Raw genomic sequence first — 17,800 nt, 5'->3', positions numbered from 1 at the left:
ATCTGGGGACCAAGCTTTCAAGGCAGCTGTCTGGGCCTCTAGGCTGAGCCATTAACCTATGCTGCAGAAAACATTTTTCTCAGGCAGAATTTTCCCATCAAAGCAGGTATAGCCTAGGTAGGAAGCAACTGCCCCACCCATTGTAATTTAACACTAGCCTGCCAGGAGGAGTCAGCTCCTAGCATAAAACTGCAACCTGAGATTCATTAACTGTCAAAGACTGTCAGCCAACTTGCAGGCAGAGATGGCACTGAGCACTTTGACTCTTGGGATTGGCTTGCAGTCATTGAGTTTCAAGGCTCTGGGGTCCAACCTGTGAAGGCAGCTGCCTGGGCCCCTGTGCTGAGTCATTAACCCATACTACAGAAATAATTTTCTTCAGGAAGAGTTTTTCTTTCAAAGCAGCTTTAGCCCAGGGGGAAGTAATTGCCTCACCCACTGGAAATCATCTCACCCTGCCCACTTGGGGGAGTTTTTATCTAAGTTAGGGATGCAACTTGAGGCTCATTAAGTGAGTGAGACTAACAGTCAGCCTGCAGGCAAAGTAAGATTTCTGGGATACTTGAATCTTTCCCTGGCTTGAAATTCTACCAGGGAGAGTAAGAAGAGACATTGATGTTAAGCTTGGTTCCTTTTATACACACCCAAACCCAACAGAGGGAGCCATAATCTGAGGAACATCAACACCCACAGGGAGATTTTGCCAGCCTTCAAAAACTGATGAGACAGCCAAAATTGTGAAACAAAGAAATAAATCCCAAATGAAAGAACAAGAGAATTGTTCAGAAGAAGGGCTAATTGAAATGGAGAGAATTCAGAGTACTGATTATGAGGACTCTCAACAGCATCAGAAAAGATTTAGAAACAATGAAAAATGACCAAACAAAAATCAAGAACAACATAGCTGAATTAAAGAACACATTGGAAGGAATAACCAGCAGTTTAGAGGAAGCCAAGGATCACATCAGCAAATTAAAAGACAGGGTAGAAAAAATGATGCAATCAGAGAACCAAGGGGAAAAAAAAATTAAAAAACAGGAGGACAGTTTAAGAGAGCTGTAGGACAACATAAAACATAACAACATCCATATCATAAGAATACCAGAAGAAGAAGAAAGTGGGTTAGGGTTAGAGAATCTGTTTGAAGAAATAGTGGTAGAAAACTTCCTTAATTTGGTGAAGTAAAAAGACATACAAGTTCAGGAAACACAGAGTCCCAAGCAAGAAGAACCCAAAGAGGTCCACACCAACACACCACATAATTGAAATGGCAAAAATAAAGACAAAGAGAGAATTTTAAAGACAGCAAGAGAAAAGCAACAGGTTACCAACAAAGAAGCTCAGCTAATTTCTTGACAGAAACACTACAGACCAGAAGGGAATGGCATGAAGTATTTGAGGTAATAAAAAACAAGGATCTGAATCCAAGAATACTCTATCTAGCAAGGCTATCATTCAAAATGAAAGGTTTAATAAAGAGGTCCCAGAAAAAAAAAATGGTAAAGAGAATAATATTATTACCACCAAACCAGCATTGCAAGAAATGTTAAAGGGACTGCTGTAATAAGCTGACAAAAATATAGAGAAAAACATACTCATAATAAATAAAAATGGAAATAAATAAGTACATATCAATAATAACCTTATATATAAATGGATTAAATGCTCCAATCAAAAACACAGAGTAGGTAAATGGATAAGAAAGAATGATCCATATATATATATATATATTATCTATAAGAGATCACCCCCCCCCCCTCACAACCAAAGACTCACACAGGATGAAAAAAAAGGGATAAAAAATAATTTTAAACCCTGCCATTTTGGCTCAGCGGTTAGAGCATCAGCCTGCGGTCCAGAGAGACCTGAGTTTAGTTCCCGCTAAGGGTGAGTACCTTGGTTGCAGTTTATCCCCGGCCCTGGTTGGTCGTGTGGGTGGCAGCCACTCGATGTGTCCCTTTCACATTGATGTTTCTCTCCCTCTCTCTCTTCCTCTCTCTCCTTCACACTCTATCTGAACAAGAAATGGAAAAATATCCTCGGGTGAGGATAAAATAATGATAATGATCATTTTCCAAGCAAAAGGACATTAAAAAAATGAGGGTAGCAATACTCTTATCTGATAAAATAGACTTCAAAATGAAGGTCACAACAAGAGACCAAAAAGGCCACTACATAATATTAAAAGACACATTTCAGCAAGAGGATATAACCTTGGTAAACATATATGCCCCAATATAAGAATACTAAAATATATTTTAAAACTTCAGGGGACTTTAAGAGGAAAATCAACAGCAATACAATCATATTAGGGGACTTCATCGCCCCACTAACTTTACTGAATGAATTCTCTAGACAAAAAATTAACAAAAAAACAGAGACTCTGCAAGATGCACTAGATCAGATGGCTTTGAGGGATATTTACAGAGAATTACACTCCAAAACAGCAGAATATAATTATTCTCAAGTGCACATGGGACATTTTCAAACATATCCTACATGTAAGGACAAAAACTAAGTCTCTACAATTTCAAGAAGATTGAAATCATATAAAGAATCTTCTCAGGTCAAAAGGGCATAAAACCAAAAATTCATTACAATAAAAACACTCAAGCCCTGGCCGATTTGGCTCAGTGGTTGGAGCATCAGCCTGCAGATCAGAGAGTCCCGGGTTCAGTTCCCGCTAGGGGCACGTACCAAACAAACAAACAAACAAACAAACAAAAAACTCAAAAACATTCAAATACATAGGGACTAAATATCATGTTTTTAACCAATGGATGAGTTATCAATGAGATGAAGGAAGAAATAAAAACTTCCTGGAAACAAATGAAAATGAACACACAGCAACACAAAATTTACGGGGTATAGTGAAAGCAGTTGTGAGAGGGAATTTTATAGCATTAAAGGCCTACTTCAAGAAACAAGAGCCTGGCCGGTATGGCTCAGTGGTTGAGCATAGACCTATGCACAAAGAGGTCACTGGTTTGATTCCCGGTCAGGGCACATGTGCAGGTTGTGGGCCCAATCCCCAGTGTGGGGCATGCAGGAGGTGGCCAAACAATGTTTTCTCTCATCGGTGTTTCTATTTCTCCCTCCATCTCCCTTCCTCTCTCTCTAAAAATCAACAAAGAAAATTTTTTTTAAAAAAAGAAACAGGAAAAATTTCTAAGAGATTATCTAACACTACAATTAGAAAACTAGAAAGTGAACAAAAAGAAAAACTCAAAGTAAGTAGAAGACAATAAATAATAAAAGTCAGAGAGAAAAAAATGACTAAAAAAAAATACAAAGATCAATGAAACTGAGAGATGGTTCTTTGAAAAGATAAACAAGATTGATGAACCTTTAGCCGGACTCACCAAGAAACAAAGAGAGAGGACTCAAATACACAATATAAAAACAAAAGAGGAGAAGTAACAACTGACACCACAGAAATACAGAAGATTGTTAGAAAATTCTATGAACAGTTATACACCAACAAATTGGACAACCTCAATAAAATGGAAAAATTCCTAGAATCACAGAGTCCCCCAAAACTAAACCAGAAAGTGTCAGAAAACTTGAACACACCAATAACAATTAAGGAAATTGAAGTAGTAATCAATAAACACCCAGCAAACAAAAGCTCAGGTCCAGTAGTTTTGACAGGGGAATTTTTCTGAATATTCAAAGAACTAACACCTATTCTCCTCAAAATATTACAAAAAATTCAGGAGGAAGGAAGACTTTCAACCATCTTTTACAGGGCCAGCATAATTCCAATTCCAAAACCAGATAAAAACACTACAAAGAAAAAAAAATTACAGGCCAATATATCTGTTATATGCTAAAATCCTCAACAAAATATTAGCAAATTACATCCAGCAATATATTTTTTTTAATTATTCACCATGATCAAGGGTAATTTATCCCATGGATGCAAAGTTGGTACAATATTTGCAAATACAAAAATGTGATGTGCCATATAAACAAAAGAAAAGATAAAAATCATATAATCATATCAATAGATGCAGAAAAGGCATTTGAAAAAATCTAGCACCCCCCCTTTTTTTTATCCTTGCCTAAGGACATTTTTTGGCATTTATTTTCAGACAGAGCAGAAGGGAGAGAGGGAGAAAGAGAGAGAGAGAAACATTGATGTGAGAGAGACACATAAACTGGTTGCCACCCACACAACCCCAACCAGGGCCAGGGACAAACTACAACCAAAGTGCATACCCTTAGTGGAAACTCAACCCAGGACTCTCTGGTCCGAAGGCCAACCCTCTAACCACTAAGCCAAACTGGCCAGAGCTACTTATTTTTTATAAAAACTCAGAAAAATGGGAATAGAAAGATCATACCTGAACATAATAAAGGACATATATGACAAGTCTACAGCCAACATAATACTCAATGGGCAAAAACTGAAAGCACTTCTTTTAAGAACAGGAACAAGAAAAAGTTGCCCACTTTTGCCATTCTTATTCAACATAGTACTGGAAGTCTTAGCTACAGCAAATAAACTACAAGAAAAAATAACAGGCATCTATATTGGACAGGGGGAACTGAAACGGTCACTATTCATAGATGACATGATACTGTACATAAAAAACCCTAAAGACTCCATAAAAAATCTACTAGATTTAATAAATGAGTTTGGCAAAACAGCAGGATACAAAATTAACATCCAGAAATTAATAGCATTCTTATACACCAATAATGAACACTCAGAAAGGGAAAATTAAAAAAAATACCATTTGCCACTGCACCAAAAAAATTAAGATACCTAGGAATAAACTTAACCAAGGAGGAAAAACACCAGTTCTCAAGAAACAACAGGATATTTAAAAAATACATATAGAAAGATATAAAAAAAAGTGCAAGTGTGTACCTTGTTCATAGATTGGAATACTTAACATCATTAAAATGTCCATGCTATCCAAAGTAATCTATAGATTCAATGCAATACCTATTAAAGTACCAATGGCATATTTCACAAATCTAGAACAAATACTCCAAAAGTTATATGGAACCAAAAAAGACCCTGTATAACCACAGCAATCTTAAAAGTGAAGAATAAAGTTGGAGGGATTACAACACCAGATGTCAAGTTATACTACAAAGTCATCATAATCAAAATAGCCTGGTACTGGCACAGAAACAGGCAGATAGATCAATGGAACAAAACAGGGAATCTAGAAATCGACCCAAGATATGCACAATTAATATGTGATGAAGAAGGCAAAAGCATACAATGGAGAAAAGACAGTCTCCTCAATAAATGGTGTTGGGAGTGTTTGAGAGGTACATGCAAAAATATGAAACACGACCACTTACACAATACACAAGAATAAACTCAAAATGAATAAAAGACTTAACTATAAATCATGCAATTATTAAAATCATAGATGAAAATGTAGGCGGCAAAATTTCAGACATATATTTATAGCAGAATTCTCACTGACAAAAAGGAAAAAAAATAATAAATGAAACTATATTAGACTAAAAATCTTCTGCACAGCAAAAGAACACAACATCAAAATAAAAGGGCTCCCACTCTCTGGGAGAACAAATTTGTCAATGATACATTAGATAAGGGGTTAATTTCCAAAATATATAAAGCACTAATACAACTCAACAAAAGGAAAACAATCCAATTAAAAATGGGCAGAGGACCCGAATAGATGCTTCTAAAAGGACATACAAATGGTTGAGACATATAAAAAATGCTCAACATCACCAATCATCAGAGAGATGCAAATTAAAACAACAATGAGGTATTACCTCACACCTGCCACAATAGCTGCCATCAGCAAATCATCCAACAACGAGTGCTGGCCAGGTTGTGGAGAAAAGGGGATTCTTGTGCATTGCTGGTGGGAATGCAAACTGTTGCAGCCACTATGGAAAATAATATGGTGGTTCTTCAAAAAATTTAAAATGAAACTGCCATTTGACTCAGTGATTCCACTTCTAAGAATATATCCAAGAAGCCTGAAACACCAATCAGAAAGAATACATGCATTCCTATATTCATAGCAGCACTATTTACAATAGCTAAGGTCTGGAAATGACCCAAATGCCCATCAGTAGATGAGTGGATAAAAAAAATAAAAAATAAAAACTGTGGTAAATTTACAAACTGGAATACTATGCAACTGTAAAAAAGAAAGATCTCATACACTTTGAGACAACATGGATAATCCTGGAGAGTATTATACTAAGTGAATTAAGCCAGTCAGAGAAAGACAAGTATCACATGATCTTACTTATTTATGGATTATCATGAACAAAATAAGCTGACAATCAGAATGAATTCAGAGCCATGGAACTAGGGAACAGACTGACAGACCTCAAAGGGAAGGGGGATTTCGGTGTTGAAAAGCAATAAATTAAAGAACATACTTATATATATATGTAACCAAAGGACACAGACAATAATTTGGGGAAATCAGGAAGTGGGTAGGAGTGGGATGAGGGGACAACAGGTTAAAAGGGAGGGGCATCTGTAATGCTTTCGACAAGAAGATTTAAAAAATAAGTACATAAAAATAAATGAATATAATAAAAATTACTTTATTTTTATGATAAAAAGTAACAGAATGGATCGCATGGCAATCTGTAATGATGCATCGTTGTGTAAATTCACCAGGGGTCCTCATATACACTAGGCAAAACAACACTGGACAGAGTAGATATTGCCTAAAATAATTGGTCTTTGGATGGCATAGTAATACCAAGTTATTAAGATTTCATTTGGGAGACATCCTCAGCCTTTCAAGATAATGTCAGGTTCTATTTGAAAGTTTTCTTGCTTCTTGAAGTAGGCCTGTAGTGCTATCAACTTCCCTCTCAGAACTGCTTTTGCTGCATCCCATAGATTTTGTGTTGTTGTGTGTTCATTTTTATTGATTTCCAGGAAGTTTTTAATTTGTTTCTTGATCTCCATGGCAACCCATTCATTGTTTAATAACATGATATTTAACCTCCATGTTTTCAAATGTCTTTGCATGTTCTTGTTGAAATTGATTTCTGGTTGCATGCCATTGTGATCTGAGAAGATGGTTAATATGATTTCAATCTCCTTAAACTTATAGAGACTTAGTTTGTGCACTAATATGTGGTCTATCATAGAGAATGTCCCATGTGCACTTGAGAAGAATGTGAATTCTTCAGTTTTGGGGTGTAATTCTCGGTAGATATCTATTGAACCTATTTGATCTAGCGCTTAATTTAGAGACTATCTAACCTCATAGCTTAAAGAACTAGAAATCAAACAGAAAGAAAACCCCAGAGCAAGTAGAAGGAAGAAAATAGTAAAGATCAGAGCAGAAATAAATGACATGGAGACCAAAAAGCAATGCAGAGGATCAATGAAACAAAGAGCTGGTCTTTGAAAAGATAAACAATATTGATGGACCCTTAGCTAGACTCACCAAGATACAAAGAGAGAGAACCAAAATACACAAAATCAGAAATGAAAGAGCAGAAATAATAACTGACACCACAGAAATACAAAGGATCTTAACAAATATTATGAACAATTATATGGCAACAAATTCAACAATCTAAGTAAAATGGATGAATTTCTAGAAACATATAGTCTCCCAAAACTGAACCAAGAAGAGATAGAAAATTTGAACAGACCAATAACAACAAAAGAAATTGAAGATGTAATCAAGTCTCTCCCAGCAAACTAAAGCCCAGGCTCAAATGACTTCACAGAGAAATTTTACTGAACATTCAAAGGGGGACTAATACCCATTCTCCTCAAACTATTTCAAAAAACTCAAGAAGAAGAAAGACTTCCAAACTCATTTTATGAGGCCAGCATAATTAGAATTTCAAAAACAGAAAATGACACTACAAGAAAGAAAACTATAGGCCGATATCCCTGAGGAACATAGATGCCAAAATCTTGAACAAAATACTAGCAAATCGAATCCAGCAATACATCAAAAAATTATTCACCATGACCAAGTGAGATTCACATCAGGGATGCAAGGCTGGTACAATATTTGAAAATTAATAAATATAATACACCACATAAGGAAAATAAAAGGTAAAAATTATATGTTAATATCAATAGATGCTGAAAACGCATTTGAAAAAATCCAACACCCATTTCTAATAAAAGCACTCAGAAATCTGGGAATACAGGGATCATATCTCGACATAATAGAGGTTACATATGAAAGACCTACAGCCAACATCATACTCAATGGGCAAAAATTAAAAGCATTTTCCTTAAGATCAGGAACAAGACAAGGATGCCCACTTCCACCACTCTTATTTAACATAGGACTGAAAATCTTAGCTACAGCAATCAGACAGGAGGAAAAAATAAAAGGGATCCAAATTGGAAAGGAGGACGTGAAACTGTCATTATTCTCAGATGCATGATACTATACATAGATACCCCAAAGACTCCATCAAAAATTTACTAGACTTAATAAATAAACGTGGCAAGTAGCAGGATACAAAATTAATGTCAAGAAATCGATGGCATTCTTATACACCTATGATTACCTCACAGAAAGAGAAACTAAGAAAACAATCACATTTACCATAGCGGCAAAAAATTAAGGTACATAGGAATAAACTTAACCAAGGAACTAAAGGACCTATTTGCAGAAAACTACAGGGCATTGAAAAAAGAAATAAAGAAAGATATAAATAAATGGAAGCACATACCTTGTTCATAGATTGGAAGAATTAACGTCATTAAAATGTCCATATTACAGAAAGCGATCTATAGATTCAATGCAATCCCCATCAAAATACCAACGGCATACTTCACAGAACACAAATAGATACTTCAAAAGTTCATATAAAACCAAAAATGACCTTGAATAGCCACAGCAACCTTGAAAAACAAGAACAAACTTCGAGGGATCCCATTACCAGGTTTGATGTTATACTACAAAGCCACTGTTATCAAAGCAGCCTGGTACTGACACAAAAACAGGCATATAGACCATTGAAACAAAACAGAGAACCCAGAAATGGTCCCAAGGCAATATGCTCAATTAATATTTGACAAAGGTGGCAAGAGCATACAGTGAAATAAACCGTCTCTTTAATAAATGGTGTTGAGAAAATTGGACAGCTACATGAAAAAAAAAATGAAACTAGACCATCAACTTACACCATACACAAGAATAAACTAAAAATATATAAAGACGTAAATGTGACTCATGATCCATAACAATGCTGGAAGAAAATATAGGCAACAAATTTCAGGCATCATACACAGCAGAATTTTCATTGATTCATCACCTAAGGCAACAGAAACAAAGGAGAAAATGAAAACATTGGACTACATCAAACTAAAAAGCTTTTGCACAGCAAAAGAAACAACCATCAAAATGGAAAGGCAACCTACTGTATGAGAGAGCATCATTGACAATGATACATCAGATAAGAGGTTATTTTCCAATATATATAGAGTGCTCATACAACTCAACAAAAGGAAGACAAAGAACCCAATTAGAAAATGGGCAGAGGAACTAAATAGACACCTCTCCAAAAAGGACATACAAATGGCCAAGAGACATATAAAGAAATGCTCAACATCACTAAACATCAGAAAGATGCAAATTAGAACAACGAAGTATCACCTCACACCTGTCAGAATGGTCGCCATCACCAATCATCAAACATCAAGTGTTGGCGAGGGTGTGGAGAAAATGGGACTCTAGTACACTGCTGGTGGGAATGCAGACTGGTGCAGCCACTGTGGAAAACAATATGGTGTTACCTGAAAAAATTAAAAATTGAACTGTCATTTGACCCAGTGATCCCGCTTTTAGGAATATACCCTAAGAAGCCTGAAACACCAATCAGAAAAAATATATTGTACTCCCATGTTCATAGCAGGACTATTTACAATAGCTAAGATCTGAAAACAGTCCCAAGTGTCCACCAGTATCCGAATGGATAAAAATGCTGTGCTACTATACACAATGGAGTACTATGCACCCGTAAGAAAGAAAGATCCCTTAATCTTGAGACAACATGGAGGGACCTGGAAAGTATTATCCTAAGTGAAACAAGCCAAACAGAGGAATGACAAGTATCATATGATTTCACTTATTTGTGGAATATAATGAACATAACAGTCTGAGGAATGGGGTAGTTTCAGAGACGTGGAAGTTGGGTACAGACTGACAATCCCTATAAGAGGGGTGGTGGGGGGAGAGATAAATCACAGAACTTATATACATATATGCATGAGCAATGGACATGGATAACAAAGCTGGTGACAGGGCTGGAAGAGGGGGAGGTGGGAATGAGTGGGGGGAAAAGGAGAAACATCTCTAACACAAATAAATTAATTAATTATAAAATAAATAAATAAACAACAACAATAAAAAAGGTAATGTCACGGTACTTGATCCACTTCTGCCTTTCATAACTGTACTGCATTGGACAGTTAGTGTCTGAAGTTGCTCATTTAGCAGTCATTTCATAGACTGTGTCCAAAATTCACCATTTAGTAGATGTTAAAAGATATTTTATGAAAAAGAGGTTCTCTAGAAAAATAAGTATGAAAAATGCTGGGCTAAATACAATTAAGCTATATGCTTTTGAAACCTTTAGTATAGTAAATGCTTTCTATAATTATCTAAGAAGGAGATAAAATTTGCAGTTTTTCTAGTCATTTAACCTGGGATATCTGACTAGTGTTTCACAGACCACCATTTGGAAAACATTGTCCTAAGGCATTATCTTGTAAAGACATTGTTATAACCCAAATAAGATACTTGGTGAAAAGTAATATATTAACTATTAACACCCACTTTTACGTTTGATGGCAACATGTTCCTGGAGGCATAAAGTATCAGAAATATACAGTGCTCTCAGAGAACTCACAGTTTATTGCTGAAATATGAGAAAGATGAGATATACAATAAATATGATGATAAAGAATTACATGTACTATGAGATGGTGGTGTCTTGGACAAGAGTGGCAGCAGTTAAATGCAAAGAATAAACAGATTTTTAATATATTTTAGAGGTAAGTCATAAAGGACTTAATAATGGATTAGAGGATGTAGAGTGAAGATAAAGAGAAAGTTAAAAATGCCCCTAAGGTGTCTGCTTTTGCAAGTACATGGATGGTACTGTCACTCACTGACAATGATAAAACAGTCTGTTGTAGGAAGACAATGAATTTAACCTATGGGATTTCTAAAAACAGTTATTCTCAGGATTACTCTACATGGCTGGTATTGGTCTCTCTGCTCTGCTAACATGGTAAATTGAAGACCAGTTCTCATAAGACATGTCATATTAAAGATTCTGTCTAAATCATTTATGCTCTCATTTATTCCTATGTTAGGTTTATTGAATAACTGAAATACCAGACATAGCCTACAGCAGTTTTGACTTCACAGACTGAACAGAGCTATCTACTGAATCAGGTTGTTTCTGATCAAATAAGGAGATAACCACATTAATAGATTAAGATTGTTAACATTCATAAGATTTTTAATATTAAAGGAATAAAAATATATTATTTTATGTGTAGTTCAACATTTTTTTTATTCACTCAACCAATATTTGTTGTATGTCCAGTAACTGCCAGGTTCAATACTGAATTATACAAAGATGAACCTGTCAAAGTTTTTTTGCATTGGTTTTTCAGAGATTTGGGGTAGGTGGGTGACATAGACATGTAAAATTTAGTGAAATAAAGTTTTAGAAGTTTTGTGATAGAAGGCCATATTAGATTTAGTAACAGAACAATGGTAGAAGTATTTTATTCTATTGGAAGATGGGCAAAGAACTTGATATTGAGCTTATTCTTGCAAAATGAAAAAGATGTTTTCCAATTGGACAAAAGAGTAAGATGGAATACCAGAAAGATGTTTCAGGTAAAAAAGAACATTTTGCAAACTCTTAGATGCTTAAAAAATATCTTACAGGTAATAAGATATAATTTAAATATTGTAAGCAGAAAAGTAATATCAGATTTATGATTTATAAGGAACCCTGGCAGTTATATGGAGGACAAATTAGTTGGAGCAAGACTCTTTCTGGGGGCAATAAAGCCAGTTAAAAGCTTCTGGAAGAGTTCAAACAGAACATAATGTAATAGTATACATGGGGATGGAGAATAAATACATCACAGAGATGTCAAAATGGTAAAATGTAAAAATATTTTTACTTTCTATACGTGCTATGAGCCATGAGAATAGAGTTAGGCCCTGGCCGGTTTGGCTCAGTGGTTAGAATGTTGGCCCACAGACTAGAGAGTCCCAGGTTTGGTTCCCACTGAAGCACATACCTCGGCTGAATTTTGTCCCTGGCCTTGGGGTCATGTGGTTGGCAACCACTCAATATGTCTCTCTCACATCAACGTTTCTCTCCCTCTTCCTCCCTCTCTCCCTCCTGCTCTATCTGAAGATAAATTTAAAAAATGTCTCGGTGAGGATAAATAAATAAATAGAATAGAGGTAGGCTCTTATTTTTTTCTACATGTACAACTTATTTGATGGTACTTCTGTAAAATGGGAAGGTTTAGAAAAAATTTGAGGTGGAAAATGATCATTTAAATCTAAATAGGAATATGAAGTACCTGAGAGATATGAGGATACTTGGTAGAATTTAGGTATATAAGCCTGGATCAGGTAATAGGTCTGGGCTAGAAATATATTTAGAAGTTGAAAATGTTTACATGGCATTTCATTACAAGGAGTGGAGGGACTTCTACTTCTAGTGAAATGGATACACAAGCACTCCTGCCAAAAACACTGCAAAAAAACATGGATAAATTACTAACACATACACACATACATACATGCACACCTGCATGAGTAAGAACAAGAAAATATGAGCAATATAAAGAACAACATTAACTTATTGTCATGCATATAACACTCCAACCAAAGTTGGCAGCTTTCATTGTTTTAAATGTGTATAGGGAGTGCTTAAAAAATTGATCACATGCTTGGCAACACAGAAAGCCCCAAGAAATTTATAAAAATTGAAATCATTTAGAGCATTTTCTGGCATTAATGGAAGTAACATAGAAAGAAACAACTAAACAATAAATAGAATATATTATACAATATATTATTAAATAATCAATGTATCAAATATAAAATCAAAGTAAAAATATTTCAAAGTGAAATATAGTAAATACAATAATATAGCAATACTTGTGGTATACAACTTTATCAGATATAAGTGATATATATTTATCAATATATACATATATAATGACATTAGAATTGAGGAAGCACTGAAAATAATTTTTAAGCTTACATTTTAAGAAGTTAGAAAAAAACAGTAAAATTTAATCTTAGAATTTTATAAGGAAGAAAATACAAAGCTTTATATCAATTTAATAAAAAATATATATAAATAGAGAAAAAAACAAAACAGGTAACACTTTGTTCTTTGAAAGATAAATAATATTGATAAATATCTAACAAGACTGATCAGAAGCACAAAGTAGAAATTACCAATATCAGAAATAAAGAGGGTCATCACAAGAGATCCTATAGTTTTCTAAAAGTAATGAGGTGATTATGAACACTTATGCAATTAAATTAAAATTCAGGCTAAAAAATCCAATTGCTTGAAAAATATAATTCACCAAAGCTGAAATAATAATGCATAGGCAATCTGAATAATCAAATATCTATAAAAAAATTTACTCCATTATTTTAAACCTGCCCATGAAAAAAATCCCAGAATGAGTTTTTAAGAAGAAGTAATTTTAATATTACAAAATTCATACATATTCCAACTCTTTTAAGAAGGCCAGCATAACTTTTCTTCAAAAAATCTGACAGGAATATTGAAATAAAAATTATAGAAAAGATCTCTGTTATTAATATAGATACAAAAAAATCTTAATAAAATTTCACATTTAAAATCTAGTAATAAATAAAATAATAGAATACATTATATTTAGGTGATGTGAATTCTGAATATCCAAGGGTAGTTTAATCATCCAAAATCATTTAATATAATTCATCAAATTACCAAAATTAAAAAGAGAAAACTCGGGACCACCTTAAAAGAAGCAGAAATGTTATTTGACAAAATTCTAAACCTGGTCATCATAAACACATGTAGTAAAATAGGAATAAAGAAAAGTTATTTACTTCAAGAAAATATATTCCTTAAAAAATTGGACAAAATTATATTCAATGGCTAAAATAAAATATTTTTCCATGATTAGTTTTAAGAAAATTAGATGACGTCTATTATCACTTTTTTTTTTATCCTCACCCGAGAACATTTTTCCATTTTTGTTCAGATAGAGTGGGAGGGAAAGAGAGGGGAGAAAGAGAGAGAAAAATCCATCTAGGTGAAAGGGACACATCAAGTGACTGCCAATCCATGACCAACCAGGGCTGGCGACAAACTGCATCCCAGGTACATGCCCTTAGTAGGAACCGAACTCAAGTCTCTCTGGACCGCAGGGTGACACTCTAACCGCTGAGCCAAACCAGACAGGGCTATTATTACTCTTAATCAAATTTGAACTACAGCTCAAACCAGCATAATAAAAAAGGAGAAATAAATTAAAAGCATAAGGACTAGAAAGGTTTAATATAATTTTTATGTACCAAAGATGGCAGCAGGCAGGACTGGAGGAAGGGTGAGTGTGTGAGAAAGTGTGAGTGGACGTGATGGTGGACGATCAAACCAAGCAGTGCAGAGCCACAGAGCAAAATGTTCTTGTGTTGTGGACGGAAGCAGCTGGCTACCGTGGTAAGCAGCCCTTCAGGCTCTTCTCCCTGCTCCTTAGGGAGGTCCCACCATTTTGGTTGATCTGGGTTTTCCTGGAAGGAGGCAGTGGGAGTGCCTAGGGCCCAGCAACTTGAGCCCACCAGGTCACCTGGTACCATCGGGCCAGTGGACACTGTGTCAACACAGACCAGTGCACAGTAGTGGAGCTCCCAAGATGCTGGTCATGGAAACCTTTGACAGCCAGGAGCCCAGCACCATCCCCAACAGTAGCAGCCTGATCAGAGTCCAGATATACCCCCAGCACAGAGGCTGGGAGCAGACATCCATCCCCAGGCAAACAGAAGCATAGACCAGTAGCTAAGACCGATCCCCAAAAACTATAGCAAAGTCTGAGCAGGAGTTGAGCCCCATGGGGCAGCAGCACTTCCCAGATGCCAGCAGTGGAACCAGGGCTCCACAGAGGCCTGTAACACCCAGCAGCCCACAAGAGCAGTGGGAAGCCAGAGCCCTAAAGGGACTGGTGTGATCCAGCTGCCCAAACCATGGGACATGCGGGGTGCTGTGGCACCAAGAGAGGTCTCTGCGACCCAGTAGTCCACCAAGAGCAGTAGAGGGAAAGCAGAGCACCAGAGGGACTAGTGATATCCAGCTGCCTGCCCACGTGTCTTCCAGGGTGCAGGGGCACAAGATAGGGCCTGTGCGACCCAGCAGGGACTGTGAAATCCGTACCCTGTGGATCTGCTGGGTGCTGAAGCACCAGAGGAGGCCTGTGCAACCCAGCTTCACACAAGATAGGCATAGAGGATGTGAAAACAGAGGCGGAGTGAATGAAAGCTACAAACGATTTCCCAGGAAAAAATGGAATTACAACTAAATAAAGACAAATACTCTGATAAAAGAAACAGTAAAAGCAAGACAGGACCATATAACTAGGGACACTGGTAGGATCAGCAGAGGCACGAGAGGGTGGAGGACTGGGAGCCTATAAACAGCAGCAGTCTTAGCTGGCTTAGCAGTCTGAGCAGCACTGTTCAGGAATAAAGACCAAGCCACTCCACAGCTCAGAGATCCGGGACAGAGCACTAAAATAGCCGCAGCCACTCAATCACCCTGGGGCATTGGCAGAGGGAGGGCAGACTGGGCTAGAACTCTGTGGAAACACACAGAATTGAAAGGCACTCAGAGATTTTGCTGAATTGTGGCACAAATGATGGTGACCAGTGTGCTACTTCCCAGAGCTGTGGGGAAAAGCAGCAGCGCCCCCCCCTCAGAGATTCAACCTTTCCCAGGTGAGGCAAAGAAATGCAAATTGAGGCTCATTAACAACCAGCATTTATAACTCTAAAAATCCTCTTATAAAGAACACCAGGGCTACATTACAAGTCACTGTATACCTGAGATTACTAACTTCCAGGAAAAAGCTAGAGGATAACTGAACTTTCCTGGGCTTGCAACTCTACATAGGAAAGTAAAACTTGACAGTGGGTTTAACGTGGGCCCACCCAGGCTCATCCAAACCCAGTAGAGAGAGCCACAACAGGAGAACACCAACAACCACAGGGAAAATATGGCAAACTCAAAACACCATTGACAGTAGAAAAACAGTGGCAGAGTGAATGGAAGCTACACAGACCATCTCCCAGGACCAAACTGGAATTATAACAAAAATAAAGACAAATCAGTCAGAAAAAAGCAACAGAAAAAACAGCTTGGAGGACCACATAACCAGGGACACTGACGCAATCCTGGTAAGCTTGCAGAGACGTAAGAGGGGATTTGGGAGCCAATGGTCCACAGTGGCCTTAGCTGGGGAGCAGCGGCCTTAGCTGGGAGCAGTGTCCTCGGGTTTAAACTCCCGAGCAGCTCTACAGTGCAGAGCCAGGACAGAGGCTAAAATAGCCACAGCCACTTACCTTGAGCTGCGGCAGAGGAAGGGCAGACTGGACTGGAACTGTGTGGAGATACTCAGGATTTGGAGGGTACTCAGAGCTTTTGCTGAGTTGCGGCCACGCAGGACGGTGGTCATCTTACTCCTTCCCAGGGCTCTAGGGAGGGGACGTGCACCTCCCTCTGAGATTCAACCCAATCCGGTTGCCATTGAAATGCAAACTGAGGCCCATTAACACCAGCATCTGCCTCACCCTCCGGAAATTTCCTTACCATGAGCACCTGAGGAAGATTTCATTCAATGAGAAGCCAAGGCTCTCAGGTACTGCTAAGGATAGCCTCCAGGATAAAAGCTAAAGGATAACTGTACCATGCATGGGCTAGCAACTCTAACCAGGAAAATAAGATTTGACAGTGGTGTTTAAAGTGGGTCCTCCGTGGCTCATCCAAACGCAGGAGAAGGTAGCCACAAGAGCAGAACACGAACACCCACAGAAAAATTGGCAGGACACCAAATGCACTGTGATAGCCAAAATGGTGAACACAGAAACAAAAGCCAAATGATAAGAACAACAGAACTCTACTGAAGATGAGATAAATTAGGTGCAGTTAAGCAAGTTAACAGAACTACAATTCAGAGCCATGATTTCAGAAAGCTCAACAGCATGTGTAGGACATGAGCACCATAAGAAAGAATAGAAATGTTGAAAATCAACCAGTTGGAAATTAGAAAAACACCAAGAAGAAATGAAGAATGACATATCAGAAATAAAGAATGCATTGGAAAGTCTAAATAGCAGAGTAGAGGAAATTGAGACCAGACTCAGTGAATTACAAGATAGGGTAGAAAAAAATTAACCAATCAGAAAACCAAAGAAAATACAATAAACTAAAGGAAGACAGTTTGAGAGAATTGTGGGACAACTGAAATGTAATAACAATCACATCATAGAATCCCTAAAGAAGAAGAAAACGAGCAAGGGTAGAGAATATATTTGAAGAAATAGTGACAGAAAACTTCCCTAATTTGGTGAAGGAAGAAGGCACTCAAGTTAAAGAAGCACAGAATGACGCAAGTAAGAAGAACCCAAACAGGCCACACCAAGACACATAGTAATCAAACGGCTAAAAATTAAAGACAAAGAGAGAATCCTATCAAAGTAGCAAGGGCTGAGCAAAAGGTTACCTACAAAGGAAAACCATAAGACTCTCAGCT

The sequence above is a fragment of the Molossus molossus genome, unplaced genomic scaffold (genome assembly GCF_014108415.1).
Source record: "Molossus molossus isolate mMolMol1 unplaced genomic scaffold, mMolMol1.p scaffold_m16_p_2, whole genome shotgun sequence".
NCBI lineage: Eukaryota > Metazoa > Chordata > Mammalia > Chiroptera > Molossidae > Molossus > Molossus molossus.
The sequence above is the reverse complement of the archived record's forward strand: the minus strand, read 5'-3'. Positions refer to the sequence as shown.